Raw genomic sequence first — 16,010 nt, 5'->3', positions numbered from 1 at the left:
CAATAGTTGAGGAGTAATACATTTGACTAAAGGAAAGCACAGTAAGGTCAAGAAACTCTTAAGGAAGGTGGTTAAGGAAACATATAGCAGAGGGCAGGGGACACTGGAGCTGGGACTATTAATGAGGCCAGAAGACAGATAATGGTAACAAGAGCTATTTCTGACTCTTCTGCCCTCAAGTAGATCAGCTAAGATCTTAGGCTTACTTAGCCAACAGTGAACAAATATCTGCTCCCCCAATACAAACCACCTCTTGAAATGTAATTCCCCCAAAACCCAATCATTTTTTGTTGGTGATACTAGTAAGTGTACTAAGACAGGGACTAAAGCCAGAGTTAGGCAGAGTAACCAGGTACCAGTCTGACAGTACCTGTTTTTCCAACTCTATTCTCTATCTGGGTCACAAGTTAGTGGTCTAACCACAGAATATATGTTCAAAAAGTCAGATAGAGCCTATTTTGTTGATTCATGACAATTAGGTTTCTTGGCTGGGAAAGAAAGCTATTGATTTGAACCTTCTAAAATTAAGGTCTAGACAATATTCTCAGTTGCATCTGTTTTTCATGATTACCTTTAAAGCTTGGATCTTTGAAAGACAAATAATACAAAAACTAATTATGCTACCTAGGTAACTTAAAATAGGAAACCATTAGCTATCTCAAGATTAAATTCGATTCAAACATTCACAGATATCCTGCTGTATAAAAGATATTGTGCTGCCAAGAACTCAAAGATTAGATATCTCTTTCCTCAACAAGTTTAAAAAAATTAACATGAAAGAGAAAGCTGGAAGCAATGGTAATACAACACAGTAAGATATCCAACTATAAAGAGTTACAAACATTGTACAATAAGAAAAATTAACAAGGAAGATTAACCATGAGAAGAGGGATCTTGGAAGAGACAGCATTTATGTGAATCTTGGTAAAAGGCTTTTGACAGGAAAAAAATCAAAGAACATCTTTAGGAACTAGCCGATATAGGGAACGAACTAAGACCTACTAGACAGGAAAGCCTGAAAAAATAGTCTGGGAACAGAAAATGGAAGGCCTTGAATGTCACATTAAAGCATTTACTTTGTTTTCTAAAGGTAATAACCATAAGGTTCTGAAGAAGAGAGTTACATGATCCAAACTGGCAACACTACAAAGTTAGGTTTTAAAAGACTGGAGATAAAGAAGACACTAGTAACCTATGATAATGATCCTAAGGAAAGATGATGAAGGTCAGAACTAGGGCAGGAGAGATGGAATGGAGGAGGCAGATACAAGAGACACTGCAAAGGTAGAATAACAGGGATTGGCTAACAATTAGATACATGGAGGGAAAGTACAATAATAAGATTACGGTGACAAAGTTTTTTCTGAGGGTTTCTGGGAGAAAGATTGTATTTTTTTTTTCAACGTTTTATTTATTTTTGGGACAGAGAGAGACAGAGCAAGAACGGGGGAGGGGCAGAGAGAGAGGGAGACACAGAATCGGAAACAGGCTCCAGGCTCTGAGCCATCAGCCCAGAGCCTGACGCGGGGCTCGAACTCACGGACTGCAAGATTGTGACCTGGCTGAAGTCGGACGCTTAACCGACTGCGCCACCCAGGCGCCCCATGAAAGATTGTATTTTTTTTTTTTAATTTTTTTTTTCAACGTTTATTTATTTTTTGGGACAGAGAGAGACAGAGCATGAATGGGGGAGGGGCAGAGAGAGAGGGAGACACAGAATCAGAAACAGGGTCCAGGCTCTGAGCCATCAGCCCAGAGCCTGACGCGGGGCTCGAACTCACGGACCGTGAGATCGTGACCTGGCTGAAGTCGGATGCTTAACCTACTGCGCCACCCAGGCGCCCCAAGATTGTATTTTTTAAAGTGAACTTCTCTGTCCTTATTTGATTTTTTTTTTTAAGATTTTATTTTTAAGTAATCTCTATACCCACTCCAATTTATAACCCCGAGATGAAGAGTAGCATGCTCTAGTGACTGAGCCAGCCAGGCACCCCTGTCCTTATGTGATTTTTGAGAATAGCTGAAATAAGAAAACATTTTCTCTAATAAAAGGACCAAGGTTGTTTTCATTTTCATTCACAAAATTATATAAATTATGCTGTTAAATAAGATGCCTGGTATTAAAAATACTTAACAGTACTGCCTTAATTGCTGTTTGTCTCTACAAGCACACATTCTACAGAAGTCAAAGTACAAGGTAAAGAGTATTTCCCCTACACAAATAAGACAGCAAAGAAGGATACATGTGTAACTTAAATCTATGCGAAATTTAATGTGTTAAATTCTTGATAAGTCATTCTGCTACACTTTAAAGTGAAAACCTCTAAAGAGATTTCAAAATAGACTGACAAAATAAATTAAGGGCTGTATCACTGGAGGAAATCATAATTTATTTGGGCTGTAACAGTAAAAACAAGAAAAAGAGCAGCAGCAGTTTGTTGTTGTCACAACAATCCTACTGATCCTTATAAAATGTTTAATATGTATAGAACTCAATTTATACAGTCTACTTGTTTAGCTCTAGAACTGAATATAACATACAGCCCACTAAAACTGTGTTATGCTTCAGAAAGGTTTGTAAGTTAAAAACAAATAAAAACAAAAAAGGATATGTAAGAAAAATTAAAGTTCTTCCAAAAAATTAATTTTCTTAAGATGTGTAAATCTGATAAAGATGAAATATTTCAGGGGCGCCTGGGTGGCTCAGTCAGTTAACCATCTGACTCTTGATTTCGGCTCAGGTCATGATCTCAGAGTTCGTGAGTTTGAGCCCCGCACAGGGCTTTGCACTGACAGGGTGGAGCCCGCTTGGGATTCTCTCTCCTCTCTCTCTGCCTCTCCCCTGCTCACTATCTTTCTCTCAAAATAAATAAATAAACTAAAAAAAAAAAAAAAAAAAGATGAAATACTTCAGCTTCAGTCAAACAGCAATGCTCCAAAAGTGAAATCCAGACAGTACTGAAATGAGCTAACAATGGGGGAAGGAAAGGGAACGCAGATGTATCCACCTCTCTGTTTATGACATCCTTCTGATTCTTCCAAAGAGAAAAAGTAGAAATGAGATGACCTGAACCACAAAGACTAAAAAGTAAAAAAAGTGAAGACTGAGGTTTGTGGTATTCAAACTGGTCCTGATATCTGAACTAGGGCTTCACACGAGCCACTGCCTGGGTTCTTGGCAAAGCTGAAAGGAAAGCAAAGTTTGTCTCCAGCAGGCATCCATCATCTCATCTCATCTCTACCCTTCTGACAGCAATAGCACTCATTATATCTTCTGATTGCCTTATATGTCATATAAGGCATTCTATACTCATTCTAATTTAAATGCCATAGAGTAGTAAGTATTCATGAAATGTTTTAATTTTTTTTTTAGTGTTTATATTTGAGAGAGGGAGAGAGAGACAGAGCATGAACAGGGGAGGGGCAGAGAGAGAGACGGAGACACAGAATCTGAAGCAGGCTCCAGCTCTGAGCTGTCAGCACGCAGCCCGATATGGGGCTTGAACTCACAAACCGTGAGATGATGACCTGAGCCAGAGTCAGATGCTTAACTGACTGAGCCACCCAGGCACACCTCATGAAATGTTTTAAAGTACTCTTAAAGTTGGGGCACCTGGGTGGCTCAGTCACTTAAGCGTTCAACTCTTGATTTCAGTTCAGGTCATGATCTCACAGTTCATGGGATGGAGCCCTGAATCGGGCTCTGCTGTCTGACAGCACAGAGCCTGCTTGGGGTTCTCTCTCTCACTCTCACTCTCTCTCTCTCTCTCTGTCCCTTCCCCACTCATGCTCTCTCAAAATAAGTAGATTAAAAAAAATAATAAGGTAATCCTAAAGTATTAAAAGGCTCAACCCCTTCAAGAATTAGTGACTGCTAAAACTTATTTTCTAAATATTTTCTAAGTATCTGCTATGTGTCTAGCACTTGCTGTGTGACAGTAGTGTTTTAAAAATCCACCTACACCTGGGTGGCTCAGTTGGTTGAGTGTCCGAATCTTAACTATCAACTCAGGTTGTGGTCTCACAGTCATGGGATCAAGCCCCGTGTCGGGCTATGTGCTGACAGCATGGAGCCTGCTTGAGATTCTCTCTCTCCCTCTCTCTCTGCTCCTCCCCTGCTCTCACGCACACACACACTCTGTCTCTCTCAAATACTCAAAAAATTTTTTTAACACTTTATTGTAAAGTAGGTTTTGTGATAGATGGCTTTGCCCAACTATTGGCTAATGTAAGTGATCTGAGCACGTTTAAGGTAGCCTAGGCTAAGCTATGATGTTTGTTAGGTTAGGTGTATTACATGCATTTTCAGCTTAATGATATTTTCAATTTATGATGGATTTATTGAGACATTACCCCACCATAAATTGAGAAGGATTTGTAATCCCTATAGTATTCCTTATTTTTTAAAGACCATTTAGAAGGTCACAATCAGCATTTAAAAAATAAAATTGACGAGAAAATGAGAGCATGTCACATATGGTAAGGTTAAGCATTGTTTCATCAAACTTCAGTTTTGTTTATATGCGTATGCATATACAGAACACTGGGTTGAAATGTAAAATGTATTTCTTACTATAGGTTACAAATGAAAAAGTGTACAAGTTCTGCAGAGTAATGCTATTCCAAGTGTGGCCCACAGACCAGTGATGGTTGGGGAACTGTCACCTGTGTGTGATAACATAAGAAATTTATGAAAGAATGTAAATCAATTAAGCACACTGAAGTTGTTATAGTAGCAAGACTTTCTCTGTGAAGAAAGCAATCCACTGATTCATATTCAAGCCTATCACACAGACTGACTACTTCGAGTGACACTGCTCTAGAGGATAAAGAGAGTCACCACAGGGTTTCTGATTCAAATCTTAGTTTAGTTACCAAGACCAATCTAATACTTATTAAATAATAAGCCATCAACTAATTGCTACTCTGTACATTAATATGTGACTCCAGTCACTGGGAAGTCAAAAGAAGGAGAAAATGCAGTGTAGCTTCTTCCAGCCACTCTCTTCTCTTTTGTGCTGGTCCTTCTGCTTTCAAGGACCAACTTAAGGTCCACTTCTTCCATCCTTGATGGCCCCAGTTCTTGGAAGTTCATTTCTTGATCTCAGGTCTACAGTATGTGTAATCTATGTCATTGCCTTTGCCTTAGTATGGTATTTGGGCCAAATGACAGTTATGACTAGGTTTTAAGACCCTCATACCTCATAAACATGCAGTGCTCATGATGATGTGATGACGCAGAGACAGAAACTAGCCCTATGGATGAGATTTAGCTATGAACAGAGAGAAAGGAGGGCATTCCAGAAGAGGAAACCAACATGAACAAAGACACAAAATGAGGAATTAGTATGGGAAGGCAATGAAAAAAATAAGGAATACTATAGGGATTACAAATCCTTCTCAATTTATGATGGGGTAATGTCTCAATAAATCCATCATAAATTGAAAATATCATTAAGCTGAAAATGCATGTAATATACCTAACCTAACAAACATCATAGCTTGACCTAGCCTACCTTAAACGTGCTCAGATCACTTACATTAGCCAATAGTCGGGCAAAGCCATCTATCACAAAACTTACTTTACAATAAAGTGTTAAATATCTCATATAATTTATTGAATACTATACTGAAACTGAAAACAGAATAGTTGGAGTGTATCAGTTGTTTACCCTCACTATCACATGGCTGACTGGGTGCTCTGGCTCACTGCCACTGCCCAGCATCACAAGAGAATATACCACATAGTGTTGCCTGGGAAAAGATCAAAATTCAAAATTTGAAGTACGGTTTCTACTGAATGTGTATCACTTCTGCGTCATCAAAAAGTTGAAAAATCTTAAGTCAAACCATTGTAAACTGGGCACCATCAGTACTGGGAAATTATCAGATCAATGGATTACATGCAAATGTACTCTTCACGTGTCACTACTCTGACATGCTAGATCCCTAGCACCTACCTCAGTCCTTACAGTCAACACTTAATAATGGTTGGCTAACAATAAATTATATTAGGTAAGGAGATGGAGTCATATTATGGAGGACTTCTGAAGCCGTCAAGTATTGTTTATATTTTATTCAGCAGGCAATAAACTAGTTTTGTTTTGTTTTTTTGAGAGAGAGAGAGAGAGAGAGAGAGAGAGGGAGAGAGGGAGACAGAGAGGAAGGGAGAGAGAAGAGCAAGCAGGGGAGAGGGAGAGAGAGACTCTTAGGCCCCAACGTGGGGCTCAATCTCATGAGGGCTCAATCTCATGACTATGAGATCATGACCTGGGCCACAATCAAGAGGTGGACGCTTAACCAATTGAGTCACCCAGGCACCCCTAAACCAGTTTTGAAGGGAAAAATGATATCTCAGGGCAGGTCAAAGTGGGAATATACAAGATGGATGTGAAGAAACAAGAACAAAAGAATAATACTTTGTAATCCCTTACAGCTATTCTTGGATAAGAATTAGCAGGCCGTTGCACTTAAGAGAACACAAAAAGGCAGAAGCATGCTTTTGTAACAGACTGAAACAGAAAATTTTCTCTTCTGTACACACACACACACACACACACACACACACACACACACACCACAGAATGGTAGTGGTACTAACAACAACAACAAAATGAATACTGTGGTCTTAAAAATGTCAGTTTACCGCAGCACTTCTCAACCTGGGCACTACTCCTATTTTGGACCAGATAAAAATTTGTTGTGGGAGGTTGCTCTCTGCATTGTAGGATATTTAGGAGCATCCCTGGACTCTACCCACTAGATGCCAGTAGTATTCATCTCCGTCCTGTTGTGACAACCAAAAATGTCTCCAGACATTCCTGAATGACCTCTGGGGGGCAAAATTATTCCCAAATGAGAACTATTGATTTACAGAAAATTTTGAACATGTATACAAAAAGAACAACACCTAAAGATGTCTTGACAGAGATGTAAATATGTAATTAGAGACTTGGTCCATAGAGAGACCAGACAAATATTAAATCAACTATTAAAGCATTAATGTTAATTTTGATAATCCCTATTGTTTTGGGAGATAACAAAGTATTGACACTTAAATGATATATTATCTAGGATGTGGTTCAAAATAATCTGATTTTCTTCACTGTTATGTATACTTTAAAATTTCTATAATAGTTTTTAAAACACAGACATCATTTATGCTAATAATAAATCAGGAGAATGAATCAAGGAAATAAGATCTTGTTTCTCTATAACTGATAATATACTTGAAGGGCTCAGAACCTGGTGGGGAGGAGTATGAAAGGGAATGTTTCTAAAAGAGGAAAGAAACAGCCTGAAGAAAAACCAGATAAGTGCAACATCATGAAAAGCACAAAAAAAGAGCTTCAAAGAACTTTAAGTTCTTACAATGCTTAAAAAGAAAAAAAAAAAAAGAATAAAGTAACTAGTCCTAGTTTTGAAGACTGACTGTATAAATTGTCTTCTATTTGGCAAACATTTATTAGACTACCTACATCTATTCAAGGTGCCATGTCAGAAGCTATAAGAAATACACAGACTATACCTCCTAACAAAGCTTCCACCTTTTAAGATGAAAGAGAAGTACACAATGTTAATATAAAGCAAAGAACCATCATATAGGTACTAACAAACCATGCCAAAATCTGTAACTTGAATTAAGACTATTCCTAGAAAGAAATCAGAAGGGTAACTGTTTTCTGTAACAGGTGTCTACTTACATTTATAACCTTAATCCATTTTGTACATCTTCTCCCTATCTCCTTAATTTTTTTAGCATATGCAAGAATAGTTGAACAGGGAACCACATCATACTTAGTATGTACCAAACACCATAAACAAAAGCAGACATGCTTCTCAATCTTAGCTGTAGAATCCCCTAAAGAATTTTTAAAAATATTGATGCGCAGAACCCACTCCTAAATGCTTATATTAGAATCTCAGAGCATGGGACTTGCACACAGGTATTTTTTAAAAGCTCCTCAGGTAAATTCTAACACGTGGTCAAGACAGATCCATGGACATAAAAAATGGATATAAGCATGTTACTAAAAGCAGTGAAACAGTATGACGATGACAATTAGGCTCTAGTTGATATCAATATTTTAAGTCTTATGATTCCCAATCTATCAAAATAATAAGAAACCATGTTCTTTTTCTTTTTGAAGTTTATTTATTTTTGAGAAGAAGAGAGAAAAAGAGAGAGAGAGAAAGAAAGAGAGAGAGAGAGAGAGAGAGAGAGAGAGAGAATATCCCAAGAAGGCTCCACACTGTCAGCACGGAGCCCAACATGGGCTCGAACTCACAAACCATGAGATCATAACCAGAGCCAAAGTCAGACGTGTAACTGACTGAGCTACCCAGGTGCCCTCAGAAATCATTTTCATTTTTAAAATTATGTAACTGAGAGAATAATAATTAAAATAAAACCTTCAGGATTCCTATACCCATAACTTTTTCAGGACTAATTTGTTTTGAAATTGGTATTATAACATGTAACAATTTCTCTTACTATAAAGACATACAGGTTCACATCATTATTGGTATGTTTCAGAGAATTCAGAATTATGAAAAACTAAACTGTAATGTGTTAGAGGAGACACTGACTTTATTCACCACTACACATGAGTAGTTTTACTTGAATTAGTATGGCGATAAATATGGAATTCCAAATAAGCTTAATATAATATTTCATCATTTACTATATTAAGTTTTATGTTATTAGAGCACTGTAGGTCTTGGTTTCACTTTCCATTTATTAGCACATGACTTCGGGCAAATTCCTTAAATCCTCCCAACACCAACACTGCTACTCCTCAGTTTACGTCATCTACAAAATGGGAACGATTCATCTGCTTCTACAGAGTTTTCCTAAGTACCAAATGACAAAATACCTACAGAGAAATGCTTTGAAAATTGTAACGTACTGTGAAGATACAAAGCATTATGGTTAAAGAAATCAGAAGTGTACCTTACTCCGCATCTACTATTAAATCCAAACATTAGTTTAATACAACTTTATTATAGTAGGTTAATGGCCCCAAATTCTTTGATATTCTTCCCTCCAAAAAAGGTAGGGTCTATCACTTGGTTAGGGGAGGGCTCTGACTGCTCTAACAGAGAATGCTGGAAGCAATGCTATGCCAATTTCTGGGTCCAGCTTTAAGAGACAGCTTTCACTTCTGTCTCCTCAAATACTTGCTCTTGAAACTCAAACTCCATGCTGTGAGACGTCCAAGGCACATGAAGAGTCCATGTGCAGGCGCTCCAGATAACATCCCCAGCTGAACTCCCAGACAACATCAACTGCCACCCATACGAATGAGCCATCTGGGATATCCCACTCGGGTAAGCTTTCAGATGACTCCAAAACCTAGCTGCTTATCTAACTACAAATGCATGAAACTCTTAAGTGAGAATCAACCAGCTGACCCCAGGCAGCCCAGAGAAATATAACAGATAAAACATTGTAGTTTGAAGCTACTTTGGAGTGATTCGTTATATAGCAATTGGTAACTGGGACAATAACAAATAGTTTTTTAAAAATGCTTCCTTAACTATATCTAATTTGGTTATCAACTCATATTTAATGGGCACATTTTCCCCTTAATCTCTACAAAAATAATTGCAACTTCATGTAGAAAATATGTTAGATATTTTAAGGGAAAAAAATCTAATATGCTTGATTTTAGAACTTTACAGAAGCCATTTTGGATCTTTCCCAGTATGTTCATATTACTGAACAAATGACCACAATGATTAATAAAGGTCAAGCAGATATACAGAGTTAAATGCTAGAAAGACATCTTTAAATTGTTTTTGTTTTTCTCATGCATTGTTTTCTTAAAGAACACATACCTACATGCTTACATGCAACTAATGCATATATAGGTCATTAATAACAAGTGTTGTTTTACTATTATAAGAATCTTACTATCTAATTTTAAAGATATACCTAATGTGCCACAAAAAAAGGGATACACGTTTCAAGGCAGCCAGAGCAATATGATAAAAGCAAAGCACAACCTACATCACCTTTCAGACAAACTGGTCCAGTACTGTGGAGTCACAAGAAACTATTTAAATCCATCAGAAAGACATTTGACAATGAACCTTAAACAGAATCTGTTGAAATGCAAAATCTGCTTACAGAGCAAAGCCCCAGGGCAAGCCTAGAACAGGTACAGTTCCTTAACAGTATCACTTGATATTTTTAATGGCTGCAGAAGACATACAAAAACTAAGACTGCTTGCAGATTCGGAAAGAGTAACATCCCTTTCATCTGAAACCCTCAAGGTGCTTAACAAATATTAAATGCCTTCAGGTAAGTATTTTGTTAGTGATTATATGACTTGCTTCAAGGTCATAGAATGAACTGGAGAAAAGAATGAACCCGAGAAGTGTGGTCTACAGCTTTATGTATAAATGAACATCAGTGCGATTCAGGGTTCTGAAATTACCAAGGTGGAGTGGAGGTGAAATTAACTTGTCCCGCAACTCCAGGAGAGAGGCCACATTTTAACAAAAGCTTTTATTTGGGAAAGTCATATTTTAATTCTGATGAGCTTATAGGCTCTTTAAACTCATACTTGGACTTCACTAAAACCAAGTTTGATTGGGACAGAGGAGGGATTGGGAAACAGTCTGAGAGATGGTATCAAAGGCCTGGAATTGTAGCCCGACAGCAGAAAATCAGAAAACGGAGGCCAGAGGAAGCAGGTCAAAGTCGAGTCTAAGTGTCGAAGAAGAACGAGGAATGGTCAAGGCCACCTCTAAGATCGGAAAACCTGAAAAAAACTACACGAAACTCCCTGGGTAACCCTAGGTAGGCGGCGGGAAAGACTCGAGGTTGGGCCCTTCCTCTAAAAGCCGATTCTATGTTCGGGGTTGTTCCACCCCTCTCGGCTGACAGGACTGGTCTCCCGAGTGACCAGCAGCTGGTGAAAGGAAAGGGTGTTCAATGCAGACAGCTTTCCGAGGAACAAAGGACAGGACCCAGACCCACACTCACCGTGGCGCCGGGAACGCTTGACTAACGCCGGCCTCCTCGCCAAAGGCCCATCTTCCACCAACTCGAGGAAGAATTAGCCTTCGCTAGCCCGACGGAAACCAGCCCAGCGCATCCCCTTTTCCCAGTTTGCACTGCGTTGCGACGCGTCGCGTCTCGGACGTCACGGAGGGGAGGGGCTGCGCGCGCGCCCGTGACAGCTTCCTCTTCCGCAGTCCTGCCCTTACCCGGGCTGAGGGAGGACTAAAGGGGAAGTTTGGGATGGGCGGCAAGGGCAGGGCTCAGGCTAGACTAAGTTTCCGTACGCTTGCCTGTCCGTACCCTGCGCCCTGCATTTGTCGGGCCTAGTTCAGTCACCTTGGTGTTACACGCTTCGTGGGCTTTGCCGCGGAGGAAGCCGGGACTCTTGTGCCTCTTACCTACGTATTTTTACTCTTCAGATAGGAGATTTAGAATAGAAAAGGGGTTGGAATCCCCTCAAACTCTGGCTGAAAGTTTAAAATTCTCTGAAGCCAAGTCTCTGGCCAAACAAGGAACATAATCCTAAAACATATATATACACATTTAACAAAAGTTAAAGGCCCAGTGTTACAAAAACAAGAGATTTGAACTTTCTTGTAAGGTGATCTTTGTACTGTCATAGAGAAAGGTGATTGGATGCTCCAATTAGTAAAAGTAAAGTTGCCTGGATGGTGAAGTTTTGTGGATGGAGTTGCTGGGCATGGTCACTTAAGACCCCAGGGACAATCTAGGTGTCTCATGGGTGGGAAAGCTGGAGGGTGAGGTCTAGTAAGTGTCTGCCAGAAAGGTTTTAAATAAATTGTAATAAATAAACATAGTGCTTCACATACAGTAAGTAGTCTTTTCAATAAATGCTAATTTCCTTTCTGTTACAATGAAATACCTGCAAAAATATGGTAGCTCTTTTATACTTAAGCTATACACAGTTTTCCCAAAAGATTTAAGACTGATATGAAATATACAGTGCTGCCCGGAACTGCTAACTAGGAAGCCTTAGCAAATTTTTCGTAACAAGGAAACAATTGCATCTGTTTTGAAAATGGATGGTAGGAAAGGAGGTTGGTTGTTGGAGTTTGTTATTTTGTGTTTTGTTTTTTCTGTTGAGCACCTTGATGAATTTGGGTATAAAAAAAAAAAAAAAGACAGGGGTGCCTGGGTGGCTCAGTTGGTTAATGGTTTGACTCTTGATTTGGGCTCAGGTTATGATCTCATAGTAATTCTTGGGTTAGAGTACCACATAGGGCTCTATGCTGAAAGCAAGGAGCCTGCTTTGGATTCTCTCTTTCAAAACAAATAAATAAGACAACAACAACAGCAGCAGCAAAACAAAACAAAACTGAGTGTGGGAGTAGGAACCAAAGATAGGGAGAAGAATGGTAAATTCCCTGAAGACCATTTCGGAGAGAGGATACCAGGAATGTGAGGTGATAGAGAAAAAGAGAAATGGTAATGAATTAACCAATGAAAAGAGCCCCTTATGATGGGGTGGAAAAAAGATTTTAACAAATAGGACTCTTTAACATTCACCTGAAGTTACTTCTGTTGCTCTGTTATAATGGTTCCAATTCCCCCCATAAGTAGAATTTCCCCCACTTCTTAAAGTGTCGGTCAAGTTTGCTCAAACACAAGTCATCTGCCTGAGTTTTTTTGAAAACTAAGGAGTAGTGCCACATGTGAGTCAACAGATGCAGAAGGGAAAGCAGGCACAAGATGATGAGATGATTCCAAAACTAAACTAAGATGGTGAAAGCAGGAAAAACCCAGAACCTTCCGAGGAAATTCACAGACATCTGTGACTTCTCAGTATTAGTGGAATAAGCATGCTTAAAGAGTAGGGTTACCTTGATGAAACTATGTTTATTGAATTGAATTGTAAACCCTAGCTCTTTTCCAAATTTGTGTTGTGACAAACTAAGCAACAGTATCTATGGTACCCAGCGTTTAAGTAATGGGTCACTAGCTGTCTAGACTGCATGAACTGTATTTGACAATAGTTTTAATTCCTTTGCCATCCAGAATAAGCAGTAGTCCAAAATTTACTGAACCTTGTTCATCCTTCATCCATTCAACAAGTATTTACTGAATGCATGTTCTATGACAGGCATTGTTTTGGACTTGGGATATAAAGTCCCTCCTCAACACAGAGCTGACTTACATTCTAGTGGGGGAGACGTATAATAAACAAATACATGTATACTATGTCAGGTATTATTAAATGTTAAGGAAACAAAACAAAAAAGGGGAAGGGGCCAGAAAACACACTGGTAATTTTGATGGGATAGCCAGGGAAGAGCTCTCTGAGAAAGTGACATTTCCACAGAACCTTTGGTGAGGAGAGGGAGCAAGCCATGAATATGTGTGTGTTGAAAAAGAGCATCCAGGCAATGGGAGAAGCACAGATAAAGGCAGTGAGGCAGGAAAAGGTGAATGTGTTGGAGGAACTGCAAGGAGGACAGAAGGGTGAAGAGAGAATAATGCAGACTCCATAGGATTTATAGGTCTATAAAACATGTTTATCCCACTATCCCCCAATAATGCAAGAAGTGAAGCACATAGTAATATTATATGAAAAATTAGCTTTCATATGGGTGATAAAATTTACAAATTATGTACAAACATTCATTACAATTGTTTTTTAGCCAAAGCAAAAGTATCTTGTGGTTCTTTCACTAGTCACTTGTTTTTTCTATTCATCTGTTTTTTGTTTTCTAAAGTCAGAATGATTACCACATTGGCTGGTTGCATGGGCCATCACACATTTTATCTCTTGGGTCTGCATCCCCAGACAAGGGGTGGCAAATCTTGGCTATCCTCTTAGATATCAACATCTGAGTTTAGGAACTCACCACTCGGCACATCACTAAGACTCTATCAGCCATTGGTTTATGTGAAGTTGTAAATAATCAACTATATCACCACTTAGAGTAATTTGAGTTCTATTTTTTTTATGTGAAGTTGTGCTAAACTTACTTCAATAAGGTTTTAGAGATGCACTCTCATTCTACAATTTTAGGGTTTAGTGAACAGCTGTGCTTACTTTTTTCATCTCTTTATGATTTCACACTTAGATCTTCTCTCCTTTCTGCCTTTTGTTTTTCTATCCAAATGGAAGAGTTTTAGTCTGATTATTATGCTCTCCTTTGTGGTTCCCCGTTCAAGCTGTTACTTTGTCTTCTGGATCTTCTCTTCTTCCATCAGATTTTCCTTACAGATGTAATACTCAGAATACAATACTACACATGGTGATGCACATGGTTTTATACCAATGAGAGCTAGTTTTCAGTCTGTTGACCTACCACAAAATTTTCACCTACTTGACTGAGGTCACCAAAGAGTTACTTAAACTTCTTAAGGATTGTTTCTGCAATTTTGTCATGCTAACATTAACTGGCAAAAAGAGAATCCTATTTGACACAAGAACTGTTGAGCTTTAAGTGTATTTAATTGAAATCATAGAATCAACATACAGGTTTAAGCCTTTTCTATGTTTTTCCAAAAAGAAACTATTAGGTTTTAGCTTAAGGAAGCATCTGATTTAAAGAAGATACTGTTTTGGGATGCCTGGGTGGTTCAATTGGTTAAACATCTGAATCTTTTTTTTTAATGCTTATTTATTTTTGAGAGAGAGAGAGAGAGAGCGTGCATGCTAGTGGGAGGAACACAGAGGGGGAATACAGAGGATCTGAAGGGCTCCTCAAACTCAGGAGCGTGAGATCATAACCTAAGCTGAAGTCAGAGGCTTAACTCACTGAGCCACCCAGGCACCCACTGTCTGACTCTTGATTTCACCTCAGGTCATGATCTCAGGGTTTGTGAGATCAGGCCCTACATCAAGCTCCATGTGTGGAGGCTGTTTGGGATTCTCTCTTTTCTCCCTCTGCCCTTTCCCCCTACTCGTGCACTCATGCTTGCCAGCGTGCGCGTGCACACACACACACACACACTCTCTCTCTCTCTCTCTCTCAAAATAAATAAACATTTACAAAAAATAAAGAAGATACTTCTTTAAGTAAAACCTCCAAAAAATATTTCTGCAATTTATTTATTTATATGCAATTTACTTCATTTTCATGACTCCTCACTATCTAAAGTAATATGTCATCTATGGGATGTCATCTAAGGGTATGATTTTTGTTGGGCTGTTTACTTCTTCCAAACCATAGGTAAATATATTAAATAATACATACCCAGTGTTTTTCAAACTTCAGTATTATCAAGCAATATACAGCTAATAAATAAAAACATACGGTGCAGGCCCCAAACAAAAACTTACAGACTCAGAGCTAGCCAAATGCACAGGAACCCCCAGCTGCTCACCAATCCATGGAAAGCTGTGTCTGGACTGGCACTAGTGAATGCACTTTGGGAAATATTCCAGAAGAGGGACCCTGACTCCCTGCCATCTCACATATTTATGGAGGAGTAGAGAGGGAGCAGGGATCACCTAGTTGATTTGGAGAACTTTGTGCTTTTCTTTTGGCGTTACAATCTTACTGGTCTAAAAAACAAGTTTTTGGGGTGCCTGGGTGGCTCAGTCGGATAAGCCTCTGACTCTTGGTTTCAGCTCAGGTCATGATGTCATGGTTTGTGGGTCCGAGCCCCACATCGGGCTCTGTTTGGTCAGTGCAGAGCCTGCTTGGGATTCTCTCTCTTTCCCTCTCTCTCTGGCCCTCCCCCACTTGTACTCTCTCTCTCAAACTAAATAAATAAACTTTAAAAATAAATAAAATAAAATAAAATAAAAAATAAAATAAAATAAAATAAAATAAAATAAAATAAAATAAAATAAAATAAGCTTTGACACCAGTTGCCTGAGCAGTTTTCCTTATTGACTCTGGTTTCTGCCTGCAGGCCTTACTGCCTCTCTGCTGAGCCAGATTGTTGCTAGGCTGCAGGTGGAGTGAGCGCCCAAGCACCTGGGCTATCCATGAGACAGACTAGCATGTGTTTCCCTAAGTGTGCAGAAAAATCAACCTTGAGTTTGCATTCACAAGGTAA

At 39.0% G+C, this 16,010-nt stretch overlaps 1 protein-coding gene across 1 annotated transcript in view; it reads right to left on the bottom strand.

Annotated features, from left to right (window-relative positions):
* Positions 1 to 11,144, bottom strand: part of USP8 (ubiquitin specific peptidase 8) — a 79,772-nt gene extending 68,628 nt beyond the window's left edge. Inside the window, exon 1 of the mRNA XM_025918904.2 lies at positions 10,995 to 11,144. The gene's annotated coding sequence lies outside the window, so the exon portion shown is untranslated. The remainder of the gene's footprint in view (positions 1 to 10,994) is intronic.
* Positions 11,145 to 16,010: the final 4,866 nt, after the last annotated feature.

This window comes from Puma concolor, chromosome B3 (assembly GCF_028749965.1).
Source record: "Puma concolor isolate L17-30 chromosome B3, mPumCon1.1.hap2, whole genome shotgun sequence".
NCBI lineage: Eukaryota > Metazoa > Chordata > Mammalia > Carnivora > Felidae > Puma > Puma concolor.
The sequence above is the reverse complement of the archived record's forward strand: the minus strand, read 5'-3'. Positions and strand labels throughout refer to the sequence as shown.